This window comes from Lepisosteus oculatus, chromosome 10, assembly GCF_040954835.1.
Source record: "Lepisosteus oculatus isolate fLepOcu1 chromosome 10, fLepOcu1.hap2, whole genome shotgun sequence".
Classification (NCBI taxonomy): Eukaryota; Metazoa; Chordata; class Actinopteri; order Semionotiformes; family Lepisosteidae; genus Lepisosteus; species Lepisosteus oculatus.
In genome coordinates, this window is record NC_090705.1 from 18,606,615 (window position 1) to 18,624,471 (window position 17,857).

Consider the following 17,857-nt stretch of genomic DNA (forward strand, 5'->3'; position numbering starts at 1 on the left):
GTATCGATTTCATTGGGAGTTTTGAATATGTGAACCAGGTCCCCTGACAGTGTTCTCTGTTTAAGATTAAAGACATTTGCTTCTTTCAGTGTGTCAGTGTAAGACATTCCTTTGAGCCCAGAGTCTGCTCACTCTTTTCTGGATTCCATACAGAGCAATAATATAGCTGTTCTTACACCATGATACCATGGTGCATAACACCATGACCTAAACTGTAAACAATATTAAAAACTGAAATATTACAAAGCGATTGTACAATTCAATCTAACATCTCTTAATTTAAAATTAATCAATAGACATTTTAATATTGACTGGAATAGATATTGCACTCAATGTTGAATACAAAAAAGTGAAATGGAATCTTATCTATCTTTGTAAATGACTCTCTAATGACTTTCATAATCTGTAGATTTCTGCCAGAGATTTCTTGCCATGATTTTCCACTGTGGGGGAATTGTTGGCACATGGTTCGTCTAATTCATTTAGTATGAAGTGTGCAGTTCACCCACAGGGAGAGTGAGGACCCACATCTGTTTCAAGAGAGCATGAGTCTTTGTAGTGCGCATTTATTATTGGCAATTTCCACTATCAATGCTTCTTATCCTTAATAACTTGCAAACAACTGACAGCAATTTTTCAAATTTTCAATTGTCCATTTATTTCAGCAACATTTATTTCCCTTTGGTCCTTAGTAACTCAGATGAAAGAAAAGAACAATGCTAACATACTGTTAGATAAAACATAACCAGTTTCTGACACTAAAATATTAGGAATAATAATAAGGCATTCACAGGACCATACATACTGTAGAAGGCGTGCATGTTTATGAATGTGGTGATAATGTGGCAGGCTGCTTATCATATAGGGGAGTGCAATTGTGTAGAAAGTGTACATCTTTCTAAACACATGCCAAAAACGTGCCAGAAATAAGTTTTCTCACAAAAACAACCTCTCCTCCAGTACTGTAAAACTAAATTAAGCAAACATTAAAGTGACATTAGTGCCAACAGCAATACCACCCTACAACTCACAGCTGACAACCCACTGACACTACGCAGGTGCGAGCCTGGTCAGTACCTGGATGGGAGACCTACTGTGAAAAACTAAGGTTGCTTCTGGAAATGGTGTTAGTGGGCCAGTAGGGGGTGTTTTGTGGGTTTGAATGCCCCGGTATAGTCCTACGAACACTATACTGTAAAATGCACCATCCTTTAGATAAGACATAAAACCAAGGTCTCCCTGTAGGGGTGGTACCCTGGCATCTTGGCCAGTTCCCCTTTGGCCTTTACCAATCATGGCCTTTTAATTGTCCCCGTTTATGACTTGGCTTCATCACTCTGTTCTCCTCCCAACTGATATCTGATGTGTGGTGAGCGTTCTGGCGCACTATGGCTGCCGTCGCATCATCCAGGTGGGGCTGCACATTTGTGGTGGTGGAGGGAAGTCCCCATTACCTGTAAAGCACTTTGAGTGGAGTGTCCAGAAAAGCACTATATAAGCTGAAGGAATTATTATTATTAAAAAAAAATCAACTTTAGATTTATTGGACCAGGAATTAATCTTCTTTTACAGAATATGAGCCCTTCAGCTAGTTATGAGTCTGTGTCTGTGATTTGAATAATTATTCACCATTTCTGGCTTCATCCAAACACTTAATTTTTCTTGAGTTGGCCAATTTTGCACCTTCTCTATTAGAGGCTTATCTAATGTTCACACACAAGCCTTGTGTATTGAATTGATCAAAAATACTGTGCAACCTTTTAAGTCAAATAACTTTAAACCTAATTAGAAACACAATTAGCCAGCTTCTAATTTAGATAAGGCAAACCATTTCTAAAGAGCAAAATGAAGTGCAGACTGACTACTTAATTAAAAGGCAACGATCGCTTGGGGTGGCACTCTCTTAACCGAAAGGCAGAAGAGGGATGTTGCTCTGTAAATCCATGACTTTCTTTTCTGGAATATTTTCATACTCAGGGCTATAACCTATGCCACTCTGTTACAGTATGTCTGTTGATATCTGAGTTCTCTGGATTTCTCAGCCTCATATTCTTCCAGTTGCCATATTTTCACAGCTTAGTCTACCTCAACAAGCAAGTGTTGGCAGGCATTTTACACAACACGCTTTCCTGCTGTTTAATGCAATAACATCAACAACAGCATACTCAGCTACAATTGTAGTTTTATTTTTAATGACAGATAAACAGATTGACAACAGGTGGTTGCCTAAACTGTATTCCTCACAGGGAAGAGCCAAATCATGTTTGATCATATACTGTATATATATATCCATATGCAAAACCTTGCCATTTCAGAATAACAGTTTTACTATAGAGATACACATACTGTATGACCTAAAGCCAAGCACAAAGCAGTTGTGTTACAAATGCAATGGGAGTTGATCATTGTTCATGATAACAGCACACATGCAAATTCTGAAACTGATTCAACCAAAGAAAAAGAGCTGCTGCATGTTCGTGTCAAGCTCTGAATATTATGGAGATGCACAACAATTTGTGAGAATTAATTTAGCTGGTTATACTACTGTCATCCTGTTAAATTTCATGCTCTCAAGTGCTTTCTTTCTGTTTTTAACTCTTTCCTCATCTGTTAGTGTGATGACTGCATGACTCAGTATATGATGATCTTTGTTCACAGGAGTGCAAACTGAACCTCTTGTCAGTCATTTGAAATGTGTTCAATTACAGTGCCATAACCACCAAGGAGCACCAGAAGTGGCTGCTCACAGATTTTCAAAATCCCCATACTGAACATTTGTTTACAGTAAGTAGAATTTTCAGGGATAAATATTTTATGTGTAATAGTATTTATTTCATAGTAGTGTAGTATTAATTAATTTAAATCTGTTTAGATATACTTCTTTGTTTGTGGGTTTTCAGATTTTTAAAATTATCTTAATACAGTGTAGCTTTTATGATTTAATATTTGAATATTTGAATTGTGCTTTTGATATACAAATGTTAGTCAATGCTGAAATAAAAGTGCCACATGGACACATGGATGCAAGCAGGCATACAGGGCTAAAAGATGGTTTGAACCTCTCATCTTAATTACCTAAGTGCAAAAAGGAACAGGTAAAGGATTAATCCACAATGAAAAGAAAATACACACAATGTTGCACTTCTTCAAGTGTGGCTGAAAAGTTATGTCTATTCTTTTTTCTTTTCTGCATGGAATAAACCTTTACTTGCTTCTTTGCAGCCTGCGCATGCTGATGGAACTGCAACTTGAACATCTCAGTGAAAGAAATGTGCATAAGAAATTTAATAAAAATGTATTTGTTAGTATTTATACATTGTTTATTAAACAGAACAAGACGTTTGAAGCGAAAGAAGATAATCATGTTTCATGTCTTCATTCTTCTGATAGGTTGAGAACTGGGACAAAGTTCCACACATGCATATCTAGTTGATTTATAACCTTTGGGGCATCCAGATTTGGCAGCCTTTGTGAAAATGTGCTGTAAATGCACAAATCTATTCTCAACATCATTACAAAGCAGGATTTATTGAAAGCATGTGACAGCAAGATGATGACCAAGCTAGTTCAGGATGGATACTAGGAAGCCTGGAAACATTTTACAGTCCATCACAGAATTCCACACTGGGAATTGTACAAAGATCATAAACGTTGATGTGGTGTATGTGTTTTTTTTTCATTCAATATTGAGTGGGAGAATTATTGGAGTGCAAATCCGCTATAGAGAGAGCAAGGTTAAAAACTCTCTTTTTTTAAGAAAAGAAGTGGAAAAGGGTTTAAATAACATTATGTCAAGTCTCCAGTGGCTGCAGTGAAGGTTGCTGCTGTAGTAGATGTTGATGGAGCTGAACACTTTGAATCTTAATGAATCACAATAGTCAGTCTAGACCGGATGACCTGAGGAGACTTTGTACTCTTAGGAGTAGTGTTGCGTGTGTAGTGATTATTGGTCGTTTCTTTAGAATATACTAAAGGAATGTTATGCTATCATGCAGGAGTTCTCATCTTCAGATCTAGCAGTGTAGAATCCAGCAGGCTTTTATGTCTTTAAAACATCAACAGGTTAAAAGGTGAGAAGTGGGGGTTACGTAATCTGTTTAATCCTTTACTTAATCCTTCTCTCAAATTGTAATCCAAGGGGACATAGAAAATCTGCTAGATTCTACACCCTGAAGATCATAGTTAGGTACTATAGAGAAAATATTGTATAGTCAAATATCAGTCCCACCAATCCATTTCAACATAAGCTTTATGTACAATCTACACCTTGGTTGTTTGACTAGCAGTTGATTTATATATTAAAATAATTGTCTATATCATATATGTGAAATGAAATGGGTTGGATAGTGTGGTATTTGACTGCACCTGATTTAGAGACATGATATTTGGCACAAGGATGCCACTGAAATACTGTTGTTATGTAACGTAGGAAGATGAAAAATCAGATTAGAAACAAGCAAAGGTCATTTGTCCTATCTAGCTCAGTGTCCATTTTTTTTGTCGGAATCTGGCTTTGCTTCAAGGAATGAAGCTGCTTTCTGCTAGAAATGTCTAGGTCTTCATTTGATCTGATTTCTACACGTACTGTAGCACGTTATGAGATCTGTGGCACTAACCTGCACAACAACACTTTCTATTTTGAAAACAGTATTATTTGAACCCCACACCATCAGTTCTACTCCACTGTGCAAATCTCATTCAACACCTAACACCTAACTATAGAGTGCTGTGTGCTGTGATGGGCTACAGTAATGTTCCAGCATATATGAATGCTGTCGCCTGTCTGTAGGGATTGTATGTTTACAGCAATAATTGCAGTGCCCCTTGTGGAGAAAGAAATATTTATTTTGTTAGTTAATATCATCTGCTGATGCTTTTTTGATTAAATTATTTTTGATTACGCTTGTATGGACAAGCTTCCCTGCTATGTTGTTGAGGCGTTCAAGAAAATCCTAGATGAGACCCATGGACCAATGACTGTATATACTGAAAAAACAAATTATCTGGAGTTGACCAATGACTCCCTTTCATTTGTAACTACCTGTGTTCTTAGCTATGTAAAGTTAAACTATTTGCATTTAAAAATGTTATTTGCTTTAAATGTCCAGATGTGCCTCATTTGAGTCTGATGAGTGGAAATAAAAGTGGACAGGTTTAATTATCCCTGATGAAGATCCCCCTTTGAATATCCGTTTTTACTGTTTATCCAATATGCTTACAGAAAAGCAAGTCAGACCTTTCAATTTGGTAGATACTATTATTTCTTAAAAGCCAGAGGCCAGTTTTTCAGGGGATTAACAATTAAAAGAAATGTTCTATGTAATAAAGAAAAAGCACCATAGCCATTATCATTAGTGTAGATTAATACAGTACAGTTAATATCTCTTTTGTTTGCCAACATTCAGGTCATATAACAGTTTAAACATTCTGCTCTTCTTTATTTCACTGTGAGTAATACAGGAGCTCTTAATTAAATCCAGTTTTCTAAATTCCTGAAGTAAATCTCTTTCCACAGAGACCAACAACTTCCTGTCTTGATCAAAGATGTAACTCTGTATCTTATATCTAATTCACTTTCCAGTCCTCACATTAAAGCTTAACATGCAGTCCGAGTAATAGAGATAGCCTGAGGTTTTTCTGTTTGACAATCTTTAAGATAACATTTTTATTTTATTGCTTTATTCAGTTTTTTTCAGATTTTATTGCTTCTCTTACTTTTTTAATTTGAAATGGGATTTTATAGCATGACTGTAGCACTTTTTACTCTGTACTGCAGTCTACAGGAAGCAGTATGCATAGTGTGAAACAGCACCATTTATTTCACAGGGAGGGGACCTGCAAATTAGGTGGAGAAATGTCGGAGACACTCGAGAATAAAATACTTTCTCTATTGCAATTTATTTCATGTGATTATTGTGGCTGTGTGTGATTTGTGTGATTATTTCTAGCTCTTTAGCATTAAGTGACATTGTAACCTGGGAATTTTAAGAAATTGACAGACCTTCCACCTGTAGGAACATTACCGGTTTAGGCAAACTAATCATTTGTATTAATAATTCAGTTAAAGTTCAGCTTCATATAGTGACACTTTACCTCACAAACATTTACACCCTCTTAATAATGGCTTTCTCTTTGTCTTTCCTCCAATGGCATCTGCAGAATTCTTAAGAGTACTCAATAGAAAACGCCTTTTCTTTTAGACATAAGACAGGCAAATTCAGTCAAGAAAGATGTTGAATGTTCTAAGATGTCTCCAGCTGTAGGTACTGTAGGCCCTCAAGTGTCATAAGCAGGTGTGTAACCTCTGAAGCAGAAAATGGCCATGGCAATACATGGTTAGCTGGTTTGGCCATTTCCTAAAAGTATTGCATTGATGTAATACTGGCAGCCCTTGTCACACCGTCCACATCCAGAAGGCGCTCCTGCTCTGTCCTGTTCCTAGTTTCCCTGTGCTTTACTTGTTCTTCCGGTGTGTCTTGTTGTCTGGGGCTTTATATTTCTGGGTCTCTCCTTCCTCCTCGCTTGGCATTGGGATCGGTTGTCAAGAGGCTCGCCTCACCACGTCGCTCCACATCTGCTACCTGAGGGCTTATGTCTTGTTCTGACTCCTCCCGATACCTTAAGCCTGGACCAAACTCTCTCATTTACTCCGTTCCTGCCGCTACGCATACGGTCCTCCCGTCTCGCTGGTCTCTCACCACAGCTTCCATAACAGAATGCCAAGCCTCCACTTGACCCTGCGAGCGGTCTCCTGGCCACCCTGGCTTCTGTTCCTTGTCTCCCTTTCCTTCTTTCCTGGTTTTTGTTATTCTGGTCACCCTGGCTTCTTGTTCTTCTCTCTCTTGCCCTTTTTCCTGGCACCTGTTTTCCTGGCCATCTTGGTTTCTGGTTTTCCGGCCACCCTGGCTTCTGGTTTCCCAGCTTTTCTGGCTTCTGGTTCCCTGGCCTACCCGGCTTCTGGTCCCTTGTATCTCTGGTTTTGTTCATGTTGCTCATTCCCCTGTTCCGTCAGGGGTTATTTTTGTGTGTGATTTTTTTTTTCATGTTTCACTATCCCAGGTTCTCATGCCCACAGTCTCCCTATTTTTAGGCAGTCATTTTTATGTGTTTTTTGTTCCTTTGTTCCGTCTGGAATTGTTTTTTGCATGTGTGCTTTGTTACATGTTTTGTCTGTTTTTTTGGTCTTGCTCCCCTGGAGCTTTACTCAGCCCACCCCTTCCTCCGCTCAATAAAGGTTTTTACCTCGGAGGAGGGGGTAGCTCTCAGCCGTGGACTCCCGGAGGTTTTCTTTCAGTTAAATGAGGTTTTTCCTCCCCCCAGTGCCGTGCAGCTCATCTCGGGGGGGGGACTGTCATGCCCTCCACATCCAGAGGGTGCTCCTGCTCTATCCTGTTCCTAGTTTCCCTGTGCTTTACTTGTTCTTGCGGTGTGTCTTTTGTCTGGGGCTTTAAATTTCTCCTTCCTCCTTGCTCGGCATTGGAATCGGTTGTCCAGAGGCTCGCCTCACCAGATCGTCCCACGTCTGTTACCTGAGGGCTTATGTCTCGTTCCGACTCCGCCCGATACCTTGAGCCCGGACCAAACCCCCGGGTTTGCTCTGTTCCTGCCGCTTCGCATAGAGTCCTCCTGTCTCGCCGGTCTCTCTCCATGGCTAGCCCCTGGCTCCTGTGAGAGCCCTAAAGGAAGTAGCATTTTGGTTCCAGTATATATGGTGTCTTTGTTTGAGGGTTTGAAGGAGTAGGAAGTCATATCTGACTTCAATGCTGCCACCATTACCCAAAAAACAGAGGAAAGCATTGATCTTCTTGGCAATAGGATGTAGTAGATTAGAGCTTGGTTAAGTACCACTACTCTGTATGATAAAATTTACATTCAATCTCTGTGTAGAATTTACTTTCGAACCCTTAGGAATAAGCTATTGTTAAATGTGTGGCTAATTTCTTACAGAAGTTTTGATTGTTGAAACATATAGTAAGATTGTGCTTCGTTTTTGATGTTGAGATTTATGTATTTCACTCAACTACATTCCTAAAAATAATGCTTTCAACTGTAGGTAGTAAAGCTGAACCAAAAATATTATTTTTGCTGTTGCTATCCTTTGGCTGTTCTTCAGTTCTGTGAGTTTGACTGAGAACATTGAAATTGATGGCTTCCTAATGCCAACAAAAGGTCCTTCTCCCAAACAGAAGATCATATTTATTACCAAAAGCAATGACAATGGAGTCCCAGCTGATGGGACAGGTCCATTCATCCCTTATTCCTATATCCAATCACACACACACCTCGATATTGATTATACAAGAATGTGCCTGGAACTTATTCCAGCCTTATGAAGCTGTCTATGGCCTGAAATCCATACTGTGCATCTTTCACAATATGAAGGTCATTTCTCAGTGAGTTAACATTCTCAAAGGTCACTGTAATTGATTGAAAATGTATTTGCAAGGGATTTTGTTTGGCTGACACCATATACTGTATACTGTATGAGAGCTCATTTTGAGACGTGTTTGATGAACAGAGCAACAAGAGTTTAAGCTATTCCACCCCTCTGTCTATTTTATTTTTAAAAATATTTTAATATTGATAAATTGTAATACTAAGTAGAAATGTATTTAAACTATTAGTGGTTTTAATGTGAGATAAAAGATTGACCGTCAGCAAAGGTACTTATAGTATGTTTAAATCATATGAATTCCCAAAAATGAATAAATACTAATAAAAATAACACTCAAATTATTAAAATAATTAAAACAAATATGACTTTCTCACAGATGTTTGGAATGGAAATGGCATGCAGGCTTCACATTGGAGAATTTATTTTTTTTCAGGTATCTTCAATTATTTTAACAGCAGGGAAAATCAACATAAGAAATAACTAAAAGCAGCGAAAAAGTGAGTCCATCAATTAAACTTTCATTCAAACACTGGGGAGCTCTCCAATTATGAATTTCACATGATGAAACAGAGAGGACATCATGGCTTAGGTTGTCACATTAATAAGGTGTCATTTTGCTTTTTACCTGGTAATGTTTTTCCTCATACATTGCCAATGTAAAAGAAGATTACGTGAAATTGGATTGCCAATTTCATTTGTCTAGTTTCATTTTTTTCAACTTGACTCAAAAAAGTCTGAGTAGATCCTCGTACTACTTTCCAAAATGTGAGACTAGAGTAAATAAAATAGTCTGACTGTCTACTAAAGCTAAGCAAATGTGATCCTGGTCAGTACCTGGATGGGGGACCTCTGGGGAAAAACTAAGGTTGCTGCTGAAAGTTAGTGAGGCTAGTAGAGGGTCCTCATCTTGTGGTCTGTGTGAGTCCTAGTGCCCCAGTATTTTGCTATCATAATGGGGACACAGAAGTGATGGAAGGGAGTCCCCATTACCTGTAAAGTTCTTTGAGTGGAGTGTCCAGAAAAGTGTTATATAAGAGTAAGGAATTATTGAAAAAGCCCAACTTCAGATTTATTGGACCAGGAATTAATCTTCTTTGCAATAAATACCGGTATAAATCAGTTCTGATTGTTTCTAAACTGCATCATAGGTAACTGATGGTGATTAAGCAAGCCTTAATATTTCTGCAGGTTTATGTTCCTTATGGGAAACTGATGTAAAGATTACCTCTCATCTTAAGAAGTGTTTAGTTACTATACCGCAAGCTATTTATATTATGGTACACAGACAGACTTTTCTTGCTTATTTGGTTGCAAGCAGATTAACAATCCAAGAATTCCATCAAATGTTTGGGAAGCTCCCAACTTCCAAAACTTCCCAAAAGCTTGGGAACTGATTTCTTCCTATGTGGCTGCATATTCCTGAGGTCAATCTGAGACAGAGTGGGATTTTAAAGATGTCTCAAAACTGAAAACTGAAAAACATGTAAATTAACTACAGCACCCTTGCTTAAATAAACTGCATTGTATTTTTGGCAAGTACTGCAAAGATGTTGCAGAACTCCATTGTCCCTGATTGTGATAAAAATTGTGATGTAAATAATTGGATAAAATGCAGGTTGATCGCTTAGTAAAAATAAATTCAAAGTCCACTGAAAGTCCATTCTTTTTCACAGTGCCCTCTGAGTTTTATTTAATATCTTAACTAAAATTACCAGCATGTCAGCCTTAAATGTTGAAATTGTACTTTGTGATTCACAGTATGTCTAAACAAAATAATCATAAAAATGATAGTAAGCAATGGGTCTGTTTTTATAACTTGGAATCAATAGCTTACCTCAGATAAAAATTTGACTGGTGTACCTTTAAGAACTTGCTAGAGATGCTGTAGATATGAAGGACTTAAAACATATTTGGTAGTTTGTATCATTCCTTAAGGCAGTTTCCCTCTTTTAATTTGCACACTCATTTTTCAGGATTTCCAAGCTTGTTCAGTGCCATGAGTAGTGGCATGGATTATATGACCTTTCTGTGCTTTTCCAATGAATTCACTGTGCTATACTGAGCTTTACAATGTTTTCAATTTACCATACCAGTTAAACAGCTGCGTTCAGTAATTTGATTAAACCAGTGATCTCTGCTTTTAAAAATAAGTGCCTTGCTTCAATTAGTGAATAATAAATTTCTGGATAAAGCTGGACTTGCATGCTCAGAGTCTACAGTGTTTCATTGTACGTCAGGCAAATGAAACTTATTTTTCATCTAAAGGGGCTCTTATACTGTATGTATTTAATCTTCCCTCCGATGTGGACAACAAACTTTAGGTTTTATAAATAGGATGCCTTCTGTTGATTTGTTCCTTCATTTCTTCTAGCCAAATGCTGCTTTTGGCTTTCTCACGTTTGCTGATGAGTAACAATAAAGCTCACAAATAAAAGAAAAATGGAAAGGTTTAGTTCTCTTCAAGGATTGTTTACTTATTCGGCACCCAATTAAAAAGCTCAAGAAAAGCTTTAATCTTTTTGTGCAAACTGTAAGCACTAGGTGTACTAAGTACCACTCTGATGGAAAATATATATTTCACATCAGTATGTAAATATCCCCTGAGACAAAATTGTTGCGACATGCAATAACTATGGGTCATAGAACACAAATATATATTAGTGGATTAACTAAATCAAATTTTGCTGTCAACACATGGCTCTGCTGAGATGAAAGGTGAAGTTTAAGATGCAGTTTTTGTTCTCTTATAATGCAAACAGAAAACATTTGCCTGGCATAAAAAAATACAGGATAAAGAGTCAAAGACTATTGTTTCTAAACAAGCCTCTTGAATATCTATTTCAATGTCACAAACAATTTTGAAAGACCTTTATTTTTTAAAGGTTGTCCTCTTTCTGCAAAGTAGCACTCTGCATGTTGGGCCGATCTACAATAATGTTTGCTTAATTACTCGAGGAATAATTAATCCCCTTGTTATCAAACTGCTTATTTATTAAGGAGATACTGAAATAGACTGAGCCCCTTTAGAGCCTTAGACCCAAGCCTTTATATAAGCAAAAATAATCTGCCCTAGAATTCTTGCTCTCTCTGTCCCAGAGGTGACAGTCAAAAGTCTCCCAAAGCTTAATTTGAAAATTACTACTGTGAGCAGATACAGTACCTGCATACAACTATTTTCATATTCACTGCCTTAGCTCCATAGCCTTTTTTAACTAAGCCATTAGAGAACAGTATGATTCTCTGTTTTTGCTGTGTGATATCAAGATATTCTTTTATTACGGATCTTCTTGTAAATGGATTTGAGCAACCTTTAAATACCTAACAAATGCAGAAAATTCACTCTCCGGGTTTCTTTCGGAGATGAACTATTTTTCATTTATTTCCCTGAACATCATATACGTACGTGCTCCAGCTGTGCCACTGAGGTCTTATCGTAATGACAACAGAACAGAACAGCCACATGTGGAAATGTTTTGTTCCGAGCCTTTTAAATCAGCAGAGTGCCTGGTCTGTGTGGCTATTTTAATGCACTGAATAACCAGCTCTTTGGTTAAAAGATTAACTGCAGCAGAGAGGTCAATTAGAAATTCTATTAAAAAAAACATGTAAAGCCATAAATACAGAGACAAGTTGTTACAACTAATATATTTTCAGGTTACATGTATATGGTTTATCTCAAATTGTGCATTCAGTTTTTTTTTTACAACGATGTCACAGGCTACTCAGGGTTTAGTGAATTCTTTTTTGGTATTTTAATAATAGTGCTCTGATGATGAGACAAACTAAATGTCAGTAGATAAATTACATACTGGGCATAAAAAGAAACATATAATTCAATTTATATATGTATGTTTTTAGAAAAATATACAAATTTCCATGATAAATGTCTGTGAAAATAACTTGAGCAATTTCTTGCAGCTACAGTATACGTCATATTTTTAAATGATGCTTTTGATTATCAGTGTACAGGGAGTCGTCATGTCTTCTTGATGATGAGCCTGTGATGTCTTTGCACATGTCTGCGAGAACATACATACTGTATCTCTCATCGAAGTCTAAAGATCTCTGTGTATCTTAGCTGCAATGACATATGTGTTGTGTATTAGACCAAGCTGCTGCTGTCTGCTGGCTGAGTCAGACTTTGTAAAACGGGTATTTGTAAATACTGGCATTTCAGCGACACCTCAGAAACCATGCTAATGGCAAAGCTTTTGCAGTATTCAATACATTTGGAGCCCAAAGTGATCTGAAGGAGCAATAATGATCACTGTGAGAGAACCATGACTTTACCTACAATTAAAACAAGTCATTTTATGGTTTCATTTAGATTCTCTACTTTAAAAAAAGTGGTTATACAAATATCTGTCCGTTACTTTTTTTTATCTCCCTCCTATGAAATAAATCTTGAACTCTGGGTAAAGTGATGAAAACAATTACAAACCCAAAGATATTAGTAAAACAATACAAGCTTTATAAGAACCTCTAGAAAACAATAAATTGCTGCAATGGATCATGACTTTAACAAATTAAAATCAATTATCCAGGTTCTGAGGAATACTGTCTAGCTAAGACATAAGTCTGGTTCTCATTAATCATTTAATTGCTAATCTTTAATGTATCCCTCAAACCTGTATAAAAATACAGTATATTTGAAATACCCAGCATTGAACACCCAATGGAAAAGTAAAGGTATGGATTTTATGCTAATGATTACATATATTGTACATAAATACTGTATATTTCAGTATGCACTTTTGCATCCAATATATTGTAAAGAATGCATATATTGTACATTTCATAACATATTTGATGTTGTAAGGATACAGACTATACCGTATATTTAGATGTAAATTCCAGTGTACATGGCACTGAATACTTTAAATTGTTACATACAGTATAGCCATTGTATCGTACACTACATACATATTTCCATTTTAGGTGTATACTTTCTATAAGGCCAAAGTTTTAGTAGACTCCACATTTTGAGAACTCTACAACATTACAAATTGTTAAATAAAATAATCCAACAGATTCACATGTGTGTCAACAGTATGTGTCTGTCCTGTAATAGACTGGTGTCTCATTCAGGTTGTATCCTGTCTCGCACCAGTTGCTTGCTGGGATAGGTTCTGCTTCCTCACGATCCTGAATTGGAAGAACACATTAGAAAACAGATGGATGGGTTCACATGTGCTGATAATAAGCAACTCTAAACCAGGGGATTCCTGGTTGAGATTTTGTCTGAGCCCCTGAAAAAATGTTTCACTGTGAACAGTTGTGTTGAGTTCATATAGCTCACTCTTAGGATTTCTTTAGACATGAAAGGGGATATACAGTAGGAATGCCATAATTTACCTTATTTCCAAAACCTATACTGTAGGTACTCTATAACAGTAGTTGGCAACAAGTAGCCTGGGGATAACATACAATGTTTGGAGATCTACAGTAACAGTGGTCCCCAAGGGGTTCTGAAAAATAGGGGTTCTGCCTGTTTTGTTAGTTGAGAAATGCTTTTAAAGAAGCCTATCTGTAATAAAAACTTTAACAAAGCATTACATGCTTACAAGTTACATGCTTTTATTAATTCCACTGCTTTGGCTGTTTCAGGGTCAACTATGCAGACCAGGAGTATTTAAATCCTGACTGCTGGTGTGTCTGTTGTTTTTTGTTCTTGCTGAAATAGATTGACTTGTTGTCTATGTACTGTAGTTGTAGTTCCAGTGCAACACATACTGTATGGTTCCAGAATAGATTTTTTAATAGAAGCAGTCTATCAATTCTTATATTTCCCTTCAGGAAAACAGGAAGCTTAAAACAATTTTTTTTCTATCTTTGGTCTCAAGAAATATATTTACACAGAATAGAAAAATATATAGAACAGTTGAACAGCAGAGTATAACACTTTTTTTCCCTATTTGATAACATGGTGTGGGTGGGGGGGTAATTCAGGTATAAAGACTTTAGAGGCACAGCATTCTAGATGATCATGATAGCATTATGAAGATCCTGAGTTCTTGAAAACTTTAACTGAAAAAAAAATAGCAGCAGTCTGCCTAATATATGTTTGCAGTATTAGCAAAGACCAAGGCTCTTGGACCCTGTTCTCAAGACCCAACCCAGTTAGCCTTATAGGCAATTCATAATTATAGACATTCTTGTGTACTGTATATTACCTATTTACCCACTCCTATATATTTACACTACACACTTTATACCTATATTGCTTTAGAAGCCTAACACTTTTATTGATTTTATAAACTATCCGACTCCTGAAATATTGATGCATTAAATTAATTGATTCATTTAATTAAAATAACTCTGGTCCTAAGGGACTGAAGGGTACGCAGATTTTATTCTCAAAATAGTTCTAAATTATTTTATAATTACTTGATTTAACAAATTATGTGTTAAATTAATCATAATCAGATTTCACTTACATAAATTGGCGATATAATGATTACCTATTTAATCGACTAGATTCGGGTAGTAAGGCTGGAGAGACCTCGGTTTCAGACGATTATATAAAAGAATGAAGTTAACAAAGTTGTACACCTAAGGCGTCACTTAAACTGAGTTGTTAAAGAATGAAAGCATGGGCGGACTTCACGCAAGCCTATTGTTGTGCAATCACTCGTGATTTGGTTCTCGCTGTTGTAAAACTGCCCACTATGTTGAGGAGCTCTTCCAGTGCAGTCTGAGAGAGTCAGCCGTCTTGAACGAGCTGGGGGTATACGCTTTCTTATGCGCGCAGTCGAATCAGCCCCACCCACACAAGCGCTCTCTACCTAATAACAGGAAGCTGCAAGGCTTGATCGTGCTGCTCGGCAATTACAGCAGTAAAAAAAATAAAGTAGAGAACTGTAAGCAGTGCGGCGATACTGTGATCCAGTGCTGTTTCCTACAAGAAGACGTTACTAAATTGAACATTACTAAATATCACTGTTTTAACCTTCCTTTCTGGTGCATGCATTCCTAGGTTTAACCCACGGGGATAGAGGTAGGTACCAGCAAAGGCAAAGTACAGCTTGTTTGCGCCGTATGCAAGACGAGCAATCACGATATGTCTTTGATATATAAACGTCGACATTGTGTTGCTGGATGTGTAAATTAGAGTTAGGTTCCCGGTCGGCTTCTGATATTAAGCTTGGTTTGGGAGCTGGAGTCGAGCCTCATGACCCAGTTTCAGGTAGATTAAGCACGCAAGGTATTCGTGGAATGCAGGGCTGAGCGGCGTTGTTTTGGCAGGTTACATCTTAAAGTAACATAGTATTGTAAAAGGAAACGGCTTGTAACGCTTGATGTGATAACTTGCATTTGTTTCGAGTATTGCATGCTGATACAGTTTCACAACCTACTTTATGTTTGAAAAACATCGCCGAAAGATTTTGATCACAGTCGTTGAGTTATATTGACTTTTGCAAATATGAAATTAAGCTTTTCTAACCTAAAAAAACAAAACATGGTTTCCACGCTAGTAGCATGAAGTAAACAACCTCCGATATATGCAAAACTAGTGTAAAACTACTAAAAAGAGCAGCTTCCGGTATAATGTCATGACGTTAGTAATGAGCATAGTTTCAGTATTGGTCAGTTGCTTAATACTCTTGGTTTCGCGCGGGTTGGTGATGGGTTTTAATACATTTCTTGTTGTTTTTTTTACCCTGAATGGAGAGGCAGGTGTTTGCTACTGAGCACGGTTGCAGCGATGTGACTCCTGCAAAGATTTTTGTAGGCGTACAGGCGATTTATGTGGGGATTCGCAGTTGATACAGTAACTAGCCAGACCGTGTTAAACATAACAGCTTGGACATACTGTATCGATCTGTCCAATTTTGTGTTGTAGGTGAGGAAAGGCCGGGTTGATCTGATCACCTCTGAGTGCTGTCGTGTGTATTTAAACTTCCACACCTCCTGCTGGAGGTGCTCATTGTCTCTGCAGTATTTTTTTAGGTTATAAAATATCTGTATTTCTGAAGGTTAAAGTTTCTCTATTCTGTGTTTACTTATTGAACACTCAAATACCTTGAAAGGAAAAAGACGCCCTACTCTCATTCTTCCTTAAAGTTCTTTACTGGGATGTCCCAAAAGTGCTTTTCAGACTCTTACTCCAGTTTTCCTTGACTTATGTAAGTTCACAAAAGCATGTGATGTTGCATTAGGATATCTTTCTTAGCAAGGTGAAATGTGAAATAGAAAATCTAAATTCCTAAAATTCTAAATTGAATCCTGTGGTCTGGAAATCGGTCCTTTTGACATTTTCGGCTGACAGAGATATTTGGTCAATTGTTAAATGTTGAAAAGTACAAGAGGATTGTGCCTCAACAGCTGAGACATACGGGAACATAAAGAATGTTATATACAAAGGTCATCTGGCCAATCTAGCCCTGTAAGAGTGCGAAAAAGTACAGAGAAGAGTGGCAGGGTACAGATACCAGATCCATCTCTTTTTGTAATGTGGTGTACAAAATTGTACAGCATATCATGAATTGTCTTTCTAATGTGTTATGCATTTTCCCACAACTGAATTTTCATTCTACACATTTTATTGTCTTCCAACATCATCTAGAAAATGTTAATGCCAATCCCTTATACAACTGAAAAACTAAAAGATCACCTTTTGCATCTGGTTTCACCAGGAACATGATTAGCTCTAGTCCTAGATCAGATTAACTGAATAAACATTAGGTGTTACAAGATTAATACCAATCATGCTGTGTGAGACTAGCCCTTGATGGAGTCTTTACTAATGGCGTTAACTTCAGACATCATTATTTCTGGACTCACTAATGAGTTTGTATCATTGGGTCTGAACCTTTTGTTGATTGTGGCCTGTGATTGTACCCTATAATCTGTTTACAGTACTGTACTGATCATACAGTAAGAAAAACCAAGTGTTGCTGAAACATAAGAAATATTATAGCTGCCTTACTAAAGCAGTGATTGAATCAGTCCTGAATGTATTGAGCCATTGCATAGCCCAGTTTCAGTAACCAAACAGATCTCTGAACCCTTTAATAATACACCTTGTGCCAGGATATACCTGTGGACAAACATGGGTGTTTTAAATTTAGACCTTCAGTGGGAAGTCCTCATACATGATGTATTTGTCTGTTCCATATGGAGTCTTTTGAAAGTGTAGGGCATTACTGGGAAATGGCTGAATTGAGTAGGATCACGAGTTTGGAGTAATGGTTTTGAATTTTAGACATTCGTGTTGGTATGGTTTATGCTGATATGCTATCCCTCTCCCTCTGTTCTTCTCTGTCGGAGAGCAGTAGTGACTTGAAACCTGGCCGATAAAAGGTTTCATGAGCAGTAGTTTTTCAATGTAGGTTTAATAAGCCTACAATACATTGCATTTTCACCTAATAAAAAAGGAGCTTTTATGAAGAACTATCCTTTCTCCTATTTGAAATAATCTCTTACAGTCGGATCTTTTAATAGGAGGTTAATAGAAAATTA

General features: G+C 37.2%; 1 protein-coding gene across 1 annotated transcript in view; it reads left to right on the top strand.

Annotated features, from left to right (window-relative positions):
- Positions 1–15,183: 15,183 nt before the first annotated feature.
- Positions 15,184–17,857, top strand: part of mbpa (myelin basic protein a) — a 101,431-nt gene continuing 98,757 nt past the window's right edge. Inside the window, exon 1 of the mRNA XM_015357146.2 lies at positions 15,184–15,392. The gene's annotated coding sequence lies outside the window, so the exon portion shown is untranslated. The remainder of the gene's footprint in view (positions 15,393–17,857) is intronic.